General features: G+C 35.7%; 1 protein-coding gene and 1 long non-coding RNA gene across 2 annotated transcripts in view; one reads left to right on the forward strand and one right to left on the reverse strand.

Moving 5' to 3' along the window:
• The window catches only part of NEGR1 (neuronal growth regulator 1), an 838,303-nt gene that overhangs the window by 97,438 nt on the left and 725,384 nt on the right, over positions 1-15,481 (reverse strand). The window lies entirely within an intron of this gene.
• On the forward strand, positions 7,265-13,545 carry LOC118500657. Its single transcript, XR_004903232.1, has 3 exons — positions 7,265-7,275; positions 9,938-9,942; positions 13,355-13,545. It is a non-coding gene; the product is annotated as an uncharacterized LOC118500657 (long non-coding RNA).

The following is a 15,481-nucleotide window of genomic DNA, read 5'->3' on the forward strand; positions in this document are numbered from 1 at the left end:
TAACACAGAATGCTGTTCTTATGTAAAAAGAAATTTCTTTCTGATTGAAAGATATGAGAGATGCCTTTATCCAGCAAACAATAAATATTTTTATGATTGTGTTCAAACAGTCTTCTGAAATACTATATGTGTATATATATTATAAACACATATGGAAGTATTGGTCTACCCTGAAAATTGTTTAAAGTGTGTATAGTTCTTTAAACAGAAACATTTACTTTTATCCTATAGTTTAAAAAAATGTTTTCTCAATATGTTTTTCTCAAGACAATTTGAGAACTTTTGTAAAACTGAGGGTTTTCAATCTCTTTTATGAAATCAGATGAATAACTTACTTTCAAGGTAGCTGATTCCCCAGGGTAGAGTGAGTTTGTTGTTTCTCTAAATTGTGGTGGTTTAAGAACTCATTTTTTTCAATATATAATCTCTACTTCTTTAAGAAGCTAAATAAAAAGGATGAAGAAAAATGTAATTGCAAAATATAGATATAAATATGTGCGACATAGTAAAAGATGAAGATAGAGAGATTGAATAAAAATCCCAGGTAAATAAAACCTAACTCTAATGTTTTCTATGATTAGGAGTTCATTTTGCATTTGTTAATATCTGTTTCAATCAGGAAAGATGTTAAATTACATAATTTCTATGTTTCAGTCAGGACAGGATACTAAATGAAATAAGTCATCTGTATCGTTTTCCATCAGAAACAAATGTATGCTGAATTAAAACTTATGAGCTAATAACCCCCATGATCCCTAGCAGAACACTAAAAACTCAACATGAGTTCATTAATAATTATTGAAATAGATATGGTTTCTAATAAAGCTGGGCCTCAGGCTGTCTAAAAAATATATAAAAACAGAAAACATGAGCTGTTCTCACAGTTGAGAGGTAGTGGGGTCATCTGGGATCCCGTTTTCTTGGAATGTCTTAGCATTTCTCTTTATATATTAAGATGAAGTTTGCTGCAATCAAAATCATAGCACCGTAAAACATGCCTTTATCTCTCTCAAACACTTCCTTCTGGGTTAGGAAGTATACCGCAATAAGATAGTGTGATGGACTAGTTGACTTCCCAAGGTCTCTTAATCTATGAAGTGAAAATTAATATCCTTTCATCAGACAAGGCTGGTATCCAATTATCAGTAGAGCAGATGTTGTGCTTTTCTGCTGGGTATAAAGAAAAGGGATGTGCTTATCATGCTCCAAGAGCTGTACCAATATAAGTAGGACATTCTCACTCTGCCTTACTACCAACCTGAAGATAAATTGCTTGAGTGTACAGCAACCTCCCTGCAATCCCTCCAAAAAGCAGAAATGAAAAGCAGAGCTTTGAAAGGTCCGGCTTGGCTCCTTCATCAGTAAATTATGGGAATGTAATTCATACAGCTGCTATGGACACCTCCTGTCTGCCAGATCCCCTTGCTTCCATTTCTTCTGCCCACTGGGTATAGCCAGTCACTTCCAGAAGCTAATTTGCAGTTGATTATGCAATCTGCCAGACTCAATCAATGTGCATACTCAGGACCACTCATAAGATTATTTGCCTTAATCATAGGAGGCTCTAGATCATTACTCCACCATAGGGAATATATTCAGTGGAGATAGTTGTGAGGGTGCCCATTACACAGCTGCCTGCCAGGTCTCCTGACTTATGTTATTTTTATCTCTAGGATGCAGCCAACTCTATCCAAAGTTGCTTCAAAGGCAAATAGTCCCTATCAGTGAAAAACCGTATGCTGTCAACTGACTTCTGAGGCAGCAGGGTAAATACAAAGACTTCAAGGACACTTGAGAATTCAGGCTTCTTTTGTCTTACTTTTAAATAATAGTAATGTTAGTTTTGAGCAAGAGTTTTATTCTCTCCAATGTAGCAAAATAAACTAACAGAATAACTACAAACAGGTGTCTTCACAGAATGGTCTTCTAAAAATCAGACTTTTGTTGGGATTTATTGGGCCATGATACTTCTCAAATCACTGTTAGACATTTTTACGTTTAAATATTTATTTTAAAAATGGGTTAGATTATCATATTTTGACAATATATTAATGTATATATTGTAATACATACGTTACATGTGTGTCCTTTTTATGTTGGCTACTGTTAAGGGCACTCGGGATGCAAAAAAGAACAAAAATGAAAATGTTCCCACCCTCTTGGTGCTTGCATTCTAGTGGATGGAAACATTACTACATTTGTTACAGCATCATTTCTTCCTGAACCCTGACAGAGCCACGGCACCCTTCTCAACCTTTGCTCTGGGTACTCACTATTCAGCAATAAGAGCGAGCATGTAATAGAATGAGACTATTGGGCATCTCTGATATAGTGCAATCTATTAGTGACATAGAAATAGCTCAGTCACAAAACAAAGTCCACTCCACATTATACTGAAATACCTGAATCAAAATATTTACACCATAATAAATACTAGGTCAATGTATGGGCCCTTTACTATTTAAGCTACACCTTTTCTTAACACTGAGTCTTACTAAATCGCCAAAAAATGTCATTCTGTCTATTGAGTGAAATTTCAATTTTAGAAACACATCCTAAAAAGCTTATTTGTTAACAAATTGTTAACAGAGGAATTTTAATCAACCCCCAAACCAAACATAATACAAAAAATATAATTGTATTTCTTCACAGTTCTTCTTCTGTAAATATAAACATATTTCAAGAAAACAATCTGTAGTCAAATTTTGCTCAACTCACTACATCATAGGTTAATATGGCTGCAATTGTGTTGAATATATTATTTTCAATGACATTTTGGTTTGAGCAAGCTCTAGTCTCAGTTATTAGGGTCAGGTCAGACTGAGAATAAACAAAACCACGAATGGACAAATTAATGACTTGTAGAATTGAATGACAATAGCCACCTTTTTCATTTTATCCTACTCTGAACTCTCCACTAGGCCTAATTTTACTTTTAAATCTGATTTTTAAAGTGAAAACTTAATATTTGAGAAGGGTAATGTCTTGCTTTTGGAATTGATCAATTGTGTCTCATCTGGTACATGAAGCAGTCTTATTTTCTTTGCCTGTGTAAATCTTTTTTAACTTCCAAAGAACAGATAAAGTGCCATCTTATTCTCAAAGTTTACCTTTATCATTTCAGCCTACTACAATAAACTCTTCTCTAATATCTATCAGCATTTAATATTTTTAAGAATAATAGCATATTTAATTATGCTAATTTGAAATATTATGTTGTAGCTTTCTTCTGTGGTCTTTGAAAATTGTCACAGATTTTGTTTTGCACAATAGAAAGGATTTTAGTATGGAAATGGTACCAAAGAATGAATATTAGATTTTCTAGGTTTTTATTATTGGCTTACATATTTATTATGTATTTATTCTATACACATGTGCAAGCAGGTACATACACACTCCTATTTGGGACCTAATGAGTTGATATCTGATAAAGACGCAATATTTAATCACTTGACATATATACACAATTGATTTATATTCCTAAGAAAACAATGGCACATTTTCTTTAAAATTAATATAACATTTGTGATACACTAATAATGATTCAATGAATAAAATGAACATTAATCTTAGGATGAAGAAAAGATTTTCATCATAATTTTTAACGTAATTTGGAATCTAAAGGGTCCCACAGTTTGTAATGTTGCCAAATGCCTCAACTATCAGTTTTCTGTGTTGTAAAATGAATGTACCCTGAATTTGAGAAATATTGAAATAAGATTTATCATCTGACTTTGATTATAAAAGTTGTATGACTCTAGAAAAGACCTCTAGGGACCTTTTACAAATAAAAAACTAATGTTCTATGTCAATCCAGATATGTGCACTCCCTGGTAACATGACAAAGAATGCCCAAATATACCACATGAGAGTAAAGAGACAATGATTATAAAAATACAAATAGTAAGACATATCATAAATATAAATGAAAAGAAAAATATATTAGGGATATTTATATGTCTGCCATCCCAAGTGTTTATTATAGCTCCTGAAAATTATATAAAATGTTTTGTTAATATAAAACATATTTGTTCTTTATTTGTATATTCAAAAATTAAACATTGATCAGATTCTTGCTGTGTGTGTGGAATTCTTTTGACTGTTTCCTCGAATTTCAGGAGGCAAAATGCATCAACATACTCAAGGATGAAATTAAAGTAATTCTATCTAAACTTCAGATTTTTTAAAATTTAAATATATGATTAGGTAATGCCCTGTGGTTATTTGCTCAAAGACAAAATCTTATGGAAAAGAAAGATACACTCATACCTGAAGGTTGGTACATTGAGTGTCTCAAAATTCTTTCAGGCTGTGAAATGCTTCCTAAGGCATAATTTAGTCTGTAAAACTCTTTGTGATCTGAAACATTGTTAAAATGCTTCCCAGACCTAGGGCTGAATTCTGGGATTGGCTTGATGACTTCGCAGGTGCAGTCTATATAGAAGTTTTGGAGTGTGACTTGCGAAGACGGAGTGAAATGAGAACAAAGCATTTTGTCTGTTCTCCAGGTACCTGAACTGCAATTGACACCAAGCCTTGCAAAGCTAGGTGTTGGTTAATAAAAAAGGAGTAGTATTCCAGTAGTTTCCCAGGTTTCTTTATTGCAAGATTTCTCAGAATCTCTAGTGTGTTTAAAGTTTAAGTTGACTCTTCAAGATAATGGTATGATATGCGGAGTCTCCCATTCAACTTGACCAACATCATTTTGTCTTAAAACATGCTGCAAGACTAGTACTTGTGGTCAAGTATATAAATCCCCTTCTGTTTTCAAAAGCCTTTGTTTCACTATTAAACATCACATGTACTACATTTAATTGTTCATCAGAGACTTAACTAAAGCGGAAAGTGTTCAGTTCCTGATAGCCCCAAGACTTCCACAGGAGTTCCACAGAGGTCCAGTATGATTTTTCACTAATTGAGTCTGTGCAGATCAACATTAGGATGTTGTAAAATAAATCATCTGATAAAAAATGCTCTTTTGGTTCTGTTGAGATAAGCTGAATTAAAAAAAGATGTGTTCTTTTATTAACATTCTTAAGGCCACAACTATCAGCATTTGTATTTGCACTACAATGATTGGCCAAAAAACACACAGAATCAATATTAAATATAACTAAAATGAATAGCCTTGTAGGTTAAACACATAATAAGGTACATCTTGTTTAACACCTAAACTTAAAACAGACAAATTTTACATCAGGGTTTTAGAAAAATTAACCCTCAAGTGATGCATCTAATTTAGGGTTGATATTATAACATCAATGATTATATTCTGTCACACAACTGGACTCATTGAAATGTTTAAAAGTTAGAATTACTGGTGTTTTAGATGCAAGTAAATGATAAAATATGATGCATGAGGAAAGTGATAGTTTGCTTAATTTGAGTACCATCATTGTTCTTTACTCTAAAGTCAAAACTGATATTTTGTTCTTGAAATAGAAATACTATTCTTGCCCTGGCCACTGTGGCTCAATGGATTGAGCTCCAGGCTGCAAACCAAAGGGTCACTGGTTTGATTCCCATTCAGAGCACATGCCTGGGTTGTGGGTCATGTCCCCAGTAGGGGGTGCATGAGAGGCAGCCACACATTGATGTTTGGCTCCCTCTCTTTCTCCTTCCCTTCCTCTCTATCTAAAAATAAATAAATAAATAAATTTTTAAAAAGACTCTTCCTTTTTTGTAGATCAAGTATTACATTTTGAAAGTAATTGTCAATTACATTAAAGTAAAATTTTCTAATATTAATATGTTTTCTGTTGTAATTATTAAATGTAAAAATAGTTCTCCCCCTCCTTATATTTATAAAGCACAGGTGGCAATCACAAGGCACATGGGCTGAATTCAGCCCTCTATCTTGTTTTATTCAGCCTGGCACCTTATCTCTACCCAGTGGCAGTGCTGAGTTCTCCCTTAATTGTTAAGGAGTAGTTACATTTATACAATCCTAAAATTGCTTTTGGCAGAAGGCAACCGCAAGGCTGATGTGGCCCCTGGTGAAAATGAGTTTGACACCTCTGTAATAGAAAGTGTATTACATGCAAGGACTGTCAGTGAGACACAACACTTGTGGAATATCTGTTCACAGGAAAACTGTGTGTGAGTTTCTTAAGTTATACATGGAAGGAAACAAATACTAACAAAAGTTTAGGAATCGTGTAAGTAAAATAAATTATAGGCATTAGATGCAATAAAATCTATGATTATCAAGAAACTAACAGTTTTGTTATATGTTACATAGACCAGAAATAAAATATACACATGGTAAACTAACAAATATGACAGATTAAATAATTTCCTGATAGAAGAGTTATAGATACAATAACATATTTGTGATTGAGAAAGGCTGAATTCAGGCAAATCTTGTTGAAATCCATTTTATTACTTCGTAAGTTGACTATATAAAACTCACAAAGTTAAGTCTGGGGCATTTAAAATGGTAATTCAGCATATTTAGTTTACTACATTGTTGAATATATTTCCCTTCCTATTTTCTTCCTGATACAATAATCTCTCCTTACCTCTACCTCTCGACAAAGTGAGCTGTGAGGAAAAGTACAGAGTGGGTTTTATCTTTGCAAATCAACCATTATTTAGGGTCTGGCTTTCAGTTCTGTGAGAACAGAAACCTGTTTCTTCTATGTTCTTTAGTTAATACCACAGGTCCAGGGCTCTTGCAGCATAAATTCAGAAAAATCTGAAGAAGAATTTCTAAATATAATAAAAACTTTGGTTGATCAGCATCTTTCTTCTGAAGGCAAAGCTAACATTAGCACTGATATCTACCCTTATTAAATACATGAGAGTTTATGGATATTTTCTTAAAATAGCCCTAATAGGTACATGTTTTCACCTTCTGAAACTGAAGCTCTGGGAAGTTAAGTAGCCTTTTTAATACCATACAGCTAGTAATTCAACAAATCAAATCCAAACCAAGGTCTCAAGCAGTTTATTTTGATGCAGTGTTTCCAACTGGGATGCATATGAAATCCTTTTAAAGAGATAATGTGTTCTTGTGGACCTGAGACTATATGTGTGGACCTGAGATTTGTAAACATTGATTATTATTCACTTTTTAGGGGAATGCCTTTTTCTTATATCTGGCAAAATGATTCTCTAAGGGCTGTTGTTAAAATGAAAATAAAAAAATTATCAAAACTATGAACAGTAAAATGACAACAAACTCATATCTATCAACAACTGAACCTAAAAAAAACAAACTAAGCAAACAACTAGAACAGGAACAGAATCACAGAAATGGAGATCACATGTAGAGTTAGCAGTGGGAAAGAGGAAGGGGGAGAATGGGGGAAAAGGTACAGGGAATAAGAAGAGTAATTGGTAGGCACAAAATACGCAGGGGTAAGTTAAGAATAGTATAGGGAATGTAGAAGCCAAAGAACTTATATGCACGGCCCATGGACATGAACTAAGGTGGGGGGAATGCTGGAGGGTGGGGGATGCAGGGCAGAGGGGGTAAAGGAGAGAAAAAATGGGACAACTGTAATAGCATAATTAATAAAATAGACAAAAAAGAAAATAAAAATTTAAAGTTCTCATAAAATCTGTGGGCCTTTAAGGGTATGGATGGGAATCTCAGCTGAGAAACAGGGTTATTTTTTTAAGAGCGCAGAATTTGGAGTCAGATAAACCCTAACTACAATGACTCACTTATTAGCTCTTCTGGCTTCAGTTTCTTCTATAAATTGGGATAAACATATCTATTCTTAGGGTTGTCATAAAGGGCAACTGAGTTGATGTACTTAACATTATTTAACAGTGTCGGCTACAGAGTAACTGCTTAATCAATGGTAATGCCTGTGATTTGGGTTTCCCCTCCAGTGCTGTCTACTAACACTTACTGACATCCCTCCCAGTTATTAGAATGTTGCTCATTAAGCCTGGAATCAGATTCAGCCCCAAGCATCCATGGCTCCCTGCTAGGCAGATCCAGTTGCATTTGTCTGCCAGAGAAATCTTTTCTGCACAGGGCTTAGAGAGACAATGTTTAGTCTCAATAATTCCCTTGGCAGGTTACAAACACACACCCTACAGTCTGTTAAGATCTGTAAATTCTGTACAAGGCAGTCAAAGACCTGAACCCTTTTTTTTTGTTTGTTTGCTTATTCATGGTAATGCTTAAGCTTCAGTTCTTTACTTTTGGTAAGCAGACTTATTCCCAAGTTCTTGAAGTAGCATTTCATTTTGGTTCTTGTGCACTACCTACTATGAACAACATCGTACATGTAAACTACGTAAAATCAGCTAACTCACAGCTCTTCTCTAGTGTCACAGGCATGGCTGGGACAGGGAAAGGCAAGAGGGGAGAGCAGGTGGAGAAAATGGGCAGGTAATTTCAAATGTGCCCTAAGAAGGTACAGGGTACCCTGCCTTTATTTGCCACCATGAGCCTTCTGTCACTCTATTGCAGTGAAGCAGCTTTTGACAGATTCATTGATCTGTGGTTAGAGGTACCCGCTGGTAATTTTGGCATTTGCACAAGACCCACAGCTTTTACCTCTTGCCAGGGTAAAGGACAAGTTAGCTGTCCTTTGCCATTCTTGGGAATTTTAATCAGTAATCTAATAATTCAAGAATTTGTAAAGTTTTTTTTTTTTTTTTATTTCACTTGAGGTTAGTTCCATGGGCTCTAACCTAGGGCAGAAATTTATGTCTGAGTTGCATCTTTCTCATTCTAAATTCCCAGATTTAATTCAGATATTTCAGAATAAACTATATTCTCAAAAGTGCTATGACCCTCTGACTGGGAAACAATCAATTTAATGAAGCTCATAAGAAACACCTTAGCAATTTCACAGCTGATTTAGACCTTTTAGAGCCTTTTTTGTAGGAAAGCCATAGAACTTAAAAGTTGGAAGGATACTTTAAGATCACCTCGCTGAATCACTCCGTTTGTACAGCACCTGTATCCCAGGGGAATGAGAGTTCTGTGAGGACAAGGGCCACACCTTAATCATCAATGTTCGTAAATAAGTTGACACATGCCTGAAACCCTAAACTAGCCATTGACTTGATTTTATCTGCCTTAGATAACCGTGTCCTAATCATTGTAATGTATTGCCTCAATAGATTTTCCTGTAATATTCAGTCCCAAACAAAGGAAATATTAAATACAGATGGACAGTGTGGTCTAGTACACTTTAACAACCAGGAAGCAGGATTGAATTTTTAATGTTTCAATTGGCAGTGGGTATGAACAATTACAATATGTTACTATTATGTCTATAGGATCAATCCTTGCTCAAGGGATTAGTGCAAATCATACTCTGAGGAATATCGCTGTGAGAAGAAAGATGTTACAAAATTCCAACAGAAGTCAGCATATGGAAAGGACACTTGTGAGTCTTCAGTAGAGAATGCAGCAAAGAGGTGCCACCTAGTGACTGCATTTTTCTGGCGGTGAAAAGCCCAGGCTTGTTAGCATGCAGAATAAGGCTTGAATATATTTCAGGCCATCTTTAAATACATTATAATATGAAATGTCTATTCATAATTTGTTCTGCTCTGTCAAATGCAGTAGATAAGCTGAGTAATGTTCTGTGAGCCTTTAAAAGTCACAAGGACAAGCCAGTGTAAGATACCTATCCAAGTGTTTTGCTCCTTATGGGTATACATAGTCTCATTCATAAATAAATCCAATAAACAGAATTTAAGGGCCAAAAAATACTATGAATGAAATATGATTTGAGAATTGCTGAGATATGAAAGCAGAAATCACTTCTAATAGAATGTACTCATTTATGTTGTGGGCAACTTAGTCAAGTTGTCACTATCAATTGTAAGATGTATATACAAGATGTGTCTCCCTCTTCCCCCTCCTCTTCTTCCTCCTCCTCCTCTTCCTCTTCTTCCCCCCCTTCTTCTCCCCTCTCTCTCTCTCTCACATGCACTGCTTTTTAAAAATCAATTTTAAAAGTAAAGGTGCAGGTTTATATGCTTACATGTATGGTTTCCTAACAATTATACAAACTGTTCACTTTGCTGAATTGATTAGTGCTGCTCTGATACAATAAAAAGCAATAAATAAATGTAATGGATATAATGGGAAGTTCGTAAATGGATAAGATTTTGATTGCCAAGCTGCACTATCAGAAGCAGAAAATCCATATGCCCATGAGCTAATCAATGGTTTTTTATAAAAATCACTAACATCATCTCTCTTCAAAACCTCTAAGACAGGGTGTGATGTTAAAAGATGGCATTTTTTTGTTAGTTCAGATGAGCCCAAGATATCTGATTCACTTTAAGAATAAAACTAGTTGGCATATTATTAGGAAAAACTGTCCAAACAGTCAGCTCCCGGTCTGTAATGGCTCAGATCTGTGATCATCATCAAGGAGCCAATCAGCAGTTGAGTCTGGGTTACTAGACTTCTGACATGGGGATGAGAATATAAATAGAACCCTGAAAACAATGCAGGAAAACCCCCTCAGAGAAAATATTTGCTGAGTCTGTGGGCCATTCCTTGGGTAAGTACTTTAACTTCTCTGAACTTTAAATTCCTTAATCTGTAACATGCTGATATAAATAATTCACACATCACAAGACTAGCTTGAAAAGTAGGTGTTTGTTGAAAATCATTTTTAAAACTGTAATTCACATTGGAATTTGAGTTATGTATATCTACATCTTCAAACAAAGCACAGAGCAGCCCTGTCCATTTGTACTTGCAAGTCTCTGTTTAGTCTGATTAAAAGTAAGCAATTGGAGAAAGGTGCAAAGTTGGCTACTACAGCTGACTGGATGATCAGGTGGAGGCCTAGGACCTGTGCTCCTGGTGGTTCATATGGCAACAGAAAGGTTCTTCTGCCTAAAGCAGTGCTTCAGCGGGCATGGTTAACTTTGAAATTTGCAACATCAAAAATAAATTATTTAGAGTTAAATAGATAGCTTCTTTGAAAACACAAATATCCCTAGCAAGGTGAATAATTGAGATTGTCATTATTCTAATCACAACAGCATACACTAGTTTACTAACTTATATACTAATAATAACTGGCTGAAATTTGTTCATTTTGGACTGTAGGCATTTTCCTGGATTTCTAGTAAAGCGGGAAGTTCTGCCTGTGAAGACCAACTGAGGATATAGACGTTATACGGAGGCAAGGGGCCTCCCATTCTCCAGAGGTGGTTGAGAACTGCAGAAATCAGAGAGCTTACTTCTCAGCAATTTTACCGTATGCTCCTAAGCACAAAATCTTCATCAAAACACATCTTTTCCTTTTCAGTTTGATTTTTAGTATTTCAGGATGAAAGCTAAATTAAAATATATGTACTCCCACTTAGAATAGCTACAAACAAGCATTTGCTTTTTGGCTTTCACAGAATGCTGCATCTCAGAACAAGAGAACTGTTTCCTGTATTCTTGAAAGACTAATCACTTAATTACACCAAAAGTCATTAGCTCCAATTGTTTCAAGATTTACTAGCATTTCTGATTCTTTCCTGTATAGATTCTTTCTCTAATTGACCAGTGGGCCAGTTGGGATTTATCTTTAACATTAAAATCTTTTAGTCTTCTTAGAGCATGTGTGATATATAACATCAGCTCATTTGTTTTATAAAGTATTGTAATATTGTTGGCAATAATGTGGCCTGGCAAATATGACCTCTTTAATAAGATATTTTTACCTTTTCTACACTGAAATAGATGATTATAAATTTTAAGATTAAAAACCAATGTTCAAATAGATTGTATTTGCAAAAACTCATTACCTGCATGTTGGAAAAATCCAAATAGGTTTGGATTCTGAGGGAAAATATTAGATCTAGAGAAAAGGAGTTATTTAATCAACTGATGTGTAAGCAGAATAATGGTCTCCCAAATATGTCCATATACTAATTACTACAAATTACTGGAAGCTGTGAATTTATTATATTACATGGCAAAAGGAAATTAAGGTAGCAGATTGAATTATGGCTACTAATCAACTGATCTTGAAATAGGGAGATTTTTGTTTTATTATCAGTGTGGGTCAAATGTAATTGCAAGGGTCTCTAAATGTGGCAGTGGGAGACAGAAGACTCAGTGTCATAGTGATGTAACATGAGAAAGACTTGCCCAATCCAAGACAATGTTGGAGTAGGTGGAAGTTTCATTCATCTCCTTCCAAGACCTAACTGGAATTACAACTAATTTATAGAGCAATAATCCTGAATAAACAACTAAAGACTAGCTGAAAGGAAGTCTTATAACCAAGAATTTACAGAAGAAACCACATCGAAGCTGTTAGTAAGGGCAGAGAAGTGTAAGAAGCTAACACCACCCCTACTGACAGAGGCTGACATTCTGGACAGATATCTGAACTCTGAGGGATTCTCCCTGAGAAGTTTTGGGTCTAAACCTCAAGCTAGGCTCTTTAGCCCAGAGTACTAGAGGTGGGAAGAGGTGCCCACATAACATTTGGCTGTGAATAAAAGCATTCTGTCTGTCAGCAAGAAGCAGCAGTTTGCTAGAGACACAAGTTCCCTCTTAAAGGGCCAATTTTCAAAATTTCATTTGTAGCCACTCACCCTGGGCTCTGGCAGAAGGAAGGCAGAACAGACTAGAGTTATATGAGGAAAGTCTTGGGTTTGTGGCTCTGGAAGACAGCTGAAAAGTCAGTCATCAGGATCTCTGCACTGACTCATTCTCCCAAATTGCAGATGCATTCTTGCTTGGGTGGAACACTTTCCTCTGTGTAGCATCAGCCAGGTGGAAAGCAATAGCTCCACCCTCTGGACTCCCTCTCACCATACCTTGTGGAGTTTATGCACTGCTGAGGAGTACAACCAGATGGTCTTGCAGTGACAGCCCACCAGGTAGCTGGCAGCCAAAGGCAGATCTCATTGGGGCACCTTGAGACTTTTGTGGACCTGCCCCTGAGTCCAGTGCTGATTCAGAGCTTGGTCCTTCCAGCAGACACCCAGGCTCAGCAGAAGCAGTTACAAACTGTGTGTTACTTATAGCACCAAACAGGTTGCCCAAGGCCAATCACAGGCAGAACCTTACATGGGACTGCAGAAAAGTCCCTCCCAAGAGGCCTAGAACCAACAAAACTAGTGGCCAGGCTCAGACAACATCAGAGCAAGATTCATTAAGCTTCACAAGAAGCAAATCCAAAAGGAGATCATGGTGAGCACAAAACTCTGCTGAGGCAAATTCTTCTTCTTGTGGTTAGCACCGAAACAGCAGCTCACATGCCATGGTTGGAGTTGAGCCTCATGTGCAGCCAGTCTGAGGGTCAATCCCACGCTCAAGTAAGTCAACAGCAATGAAGACTCAATTACAACAGGAGGACCTACATAACATAAACAAGGAATATTCCTGGAGCACCTGGCTCAGGGAATCAAGAAGACTGCATCACTGGACCCCAGAGGACACTTCCCACATAAAGCCACCCCCACAAAGACTAGGATTCATAGAATATCCTTCTAATACACAGAAAAAAAAAAAAAAAAAACAGAAAGAGGCAGCCACAGTGGGTAGACAAAGATACAGGCTACAAATGAAAGAAAAGGAGAAATCTCCAGAAAAAGAGCTAAATGAAATGGAGACAAGAAACTTATCAGATACAGAGTTAAAAGTAATGGTTATAAGAATGCTCAACAGCATGAAAAAGAACATAGAAACCATAAGAAAAGGTCAATCAAATGTGAAGAATACACTGGAAGGAATGAATAGTAGGTTGGATGGAGCAGAGGAGTCAATCAGCAATTTGGAAGACAGAATTAAAAAACATGCAATTTAAGCAGCAAAAGGAAAAATAAAAATAAAAATGAAGATGATTTATGGATATTTGGGACACTATGAAGTATAAAACATCTGCATCTTAAGGGTACCAGAAAAAGAAAAGAGAAAGCAAGGTACAGAGAACCTATTTGAAATAATAATGACTGAATTGGTGAAGGAAAAAGACACACAAATACAGAAAATGAAGAAAGTCCCAAATGAGATGGGCCCAAAGGGTCTTATGATGTATAAGATACATCATAATTAAAACGGCAAAGATTAATGACAAAAAGAGAATGTTAAAAGCCTTAAGAGAAAGACAGTTAACAAAAAGGAAGTGCCCATAAGGCTGTCAGCTGATTTCCTAACAGAAACATTGCAGGCCAGAAGGGATCGGTATAAAATAACCAATGAGATGAAAAGGACATACAATCAAGACTACTTTATCCAGCTGGGTTATTATTTAAAATTGAAGGAGAAATAAAGAGCTTTCCAGACAATGAAAAACTAAAGGAGTCAGTTACCACCAAACCAGTATTACAAGAAATATTGAATGTCTGTCAGAGAAGTAGAAGAGGAAGGAAGGAAGGAAGGAAGGAAGGAAGGAAGGAAGGAAGGAAGGAAGGAAGGAAGGAAGGAAGGAGGGAGGGAGGGAGGGAGGGAGGAAGAGGAAGAAGAAGAAGAAGAAGAAGAAGAAGAAGAAGAAGAAGAAGAAGAAGAAGAAGAAGAAGAAGACAGCAGAGGAACATATTTAATGAATAAAGTGGAAATGAATATGTACCTATCAATAATTATTTCAAATACAAATAGCTTAAATGCTCCAATCAAAAGACATAGGGTAGCTGAAGAGATAAAAAAACAAAACCCATATATACTCTCTCTACAAGGGATCCACCTCAGAATGAAAGATATATATATAGACTAAAAGGAAATTAATGGAAAAAGATATTACATGAAAATGAAAAAAAAAGCTGGAGAAGCAATACTTATATCTGACAAAACAGACTTTTAAACAAAGGCTGTAGTGAAAGACAAGGAAGGACACTGCATAATGTTAAAGGGAGCAATCAGAAAAAAAAAGAATATAACCCTTGTAAACATATATACATTCAAAAGAGGAACATGTGTATATGTAAAGCTAATCTTGATTGTCATAAAAAGAGAGATTGACACTAATACAGTAATAGGAGGGGATTTAAACACCCCATTGACATCAACGGCTAGATATTCCAGACAAAAAATCAACAAATAAATAGTGGCCTTAAATGACACACTAGTTCAGATAGATTTATTTGATATCTTCTGAAGATTTCATCCTAACCAGTAGAACATACAGTCTTTTCAAGTGCACATGGAACACTTTCTCTGATAGATGATATGTTAGGACAAAGATAAATCTCAGTATTTTAAGAAGATTGAAATCATATCAAGCATCTTCTCATACCACAGTGTCATGGAACTAGATATCAATCACAAAAAACCTGAAAAACACACATGTGGAGACTAAATAACATGTTAATAAACAACGAATGGTTTAACAATGAGGTCAAAGAAGAAAGAAAAATAGCTTAAAACAAATAAAAATGAAAACACAATAACCCAAAATTTATGTGACAGCAAAAGCAGCCCCAAGAGGTAAATTCATAGCACTGCATGCCTATTTCAAGCAACAAAAAGTCTCAAATAAACAACCTAACATTACACTTAAAGAAACTTGAAAAAGAAAAACAACCAAAGCCAAAAGGGATT

The sequence above is a fragment of the Phyllostomus discolor genome, chromosome 5 (assembly GCF_004126475.2).
Source record: "Phyllostomus discolor isolate MPI-MPIP mPhyDis1 chromosome 5, mPhyDis1.pri.v3, whole genome shotgun sequence".
In the NCBI taxonomy this organism is placed as follows: Eukaryota; Metazoa; Chordata; class Mammalia; order Chiroptera; family Phyllostomidae; genus Phyllostomus; species Phyllostomus discolor.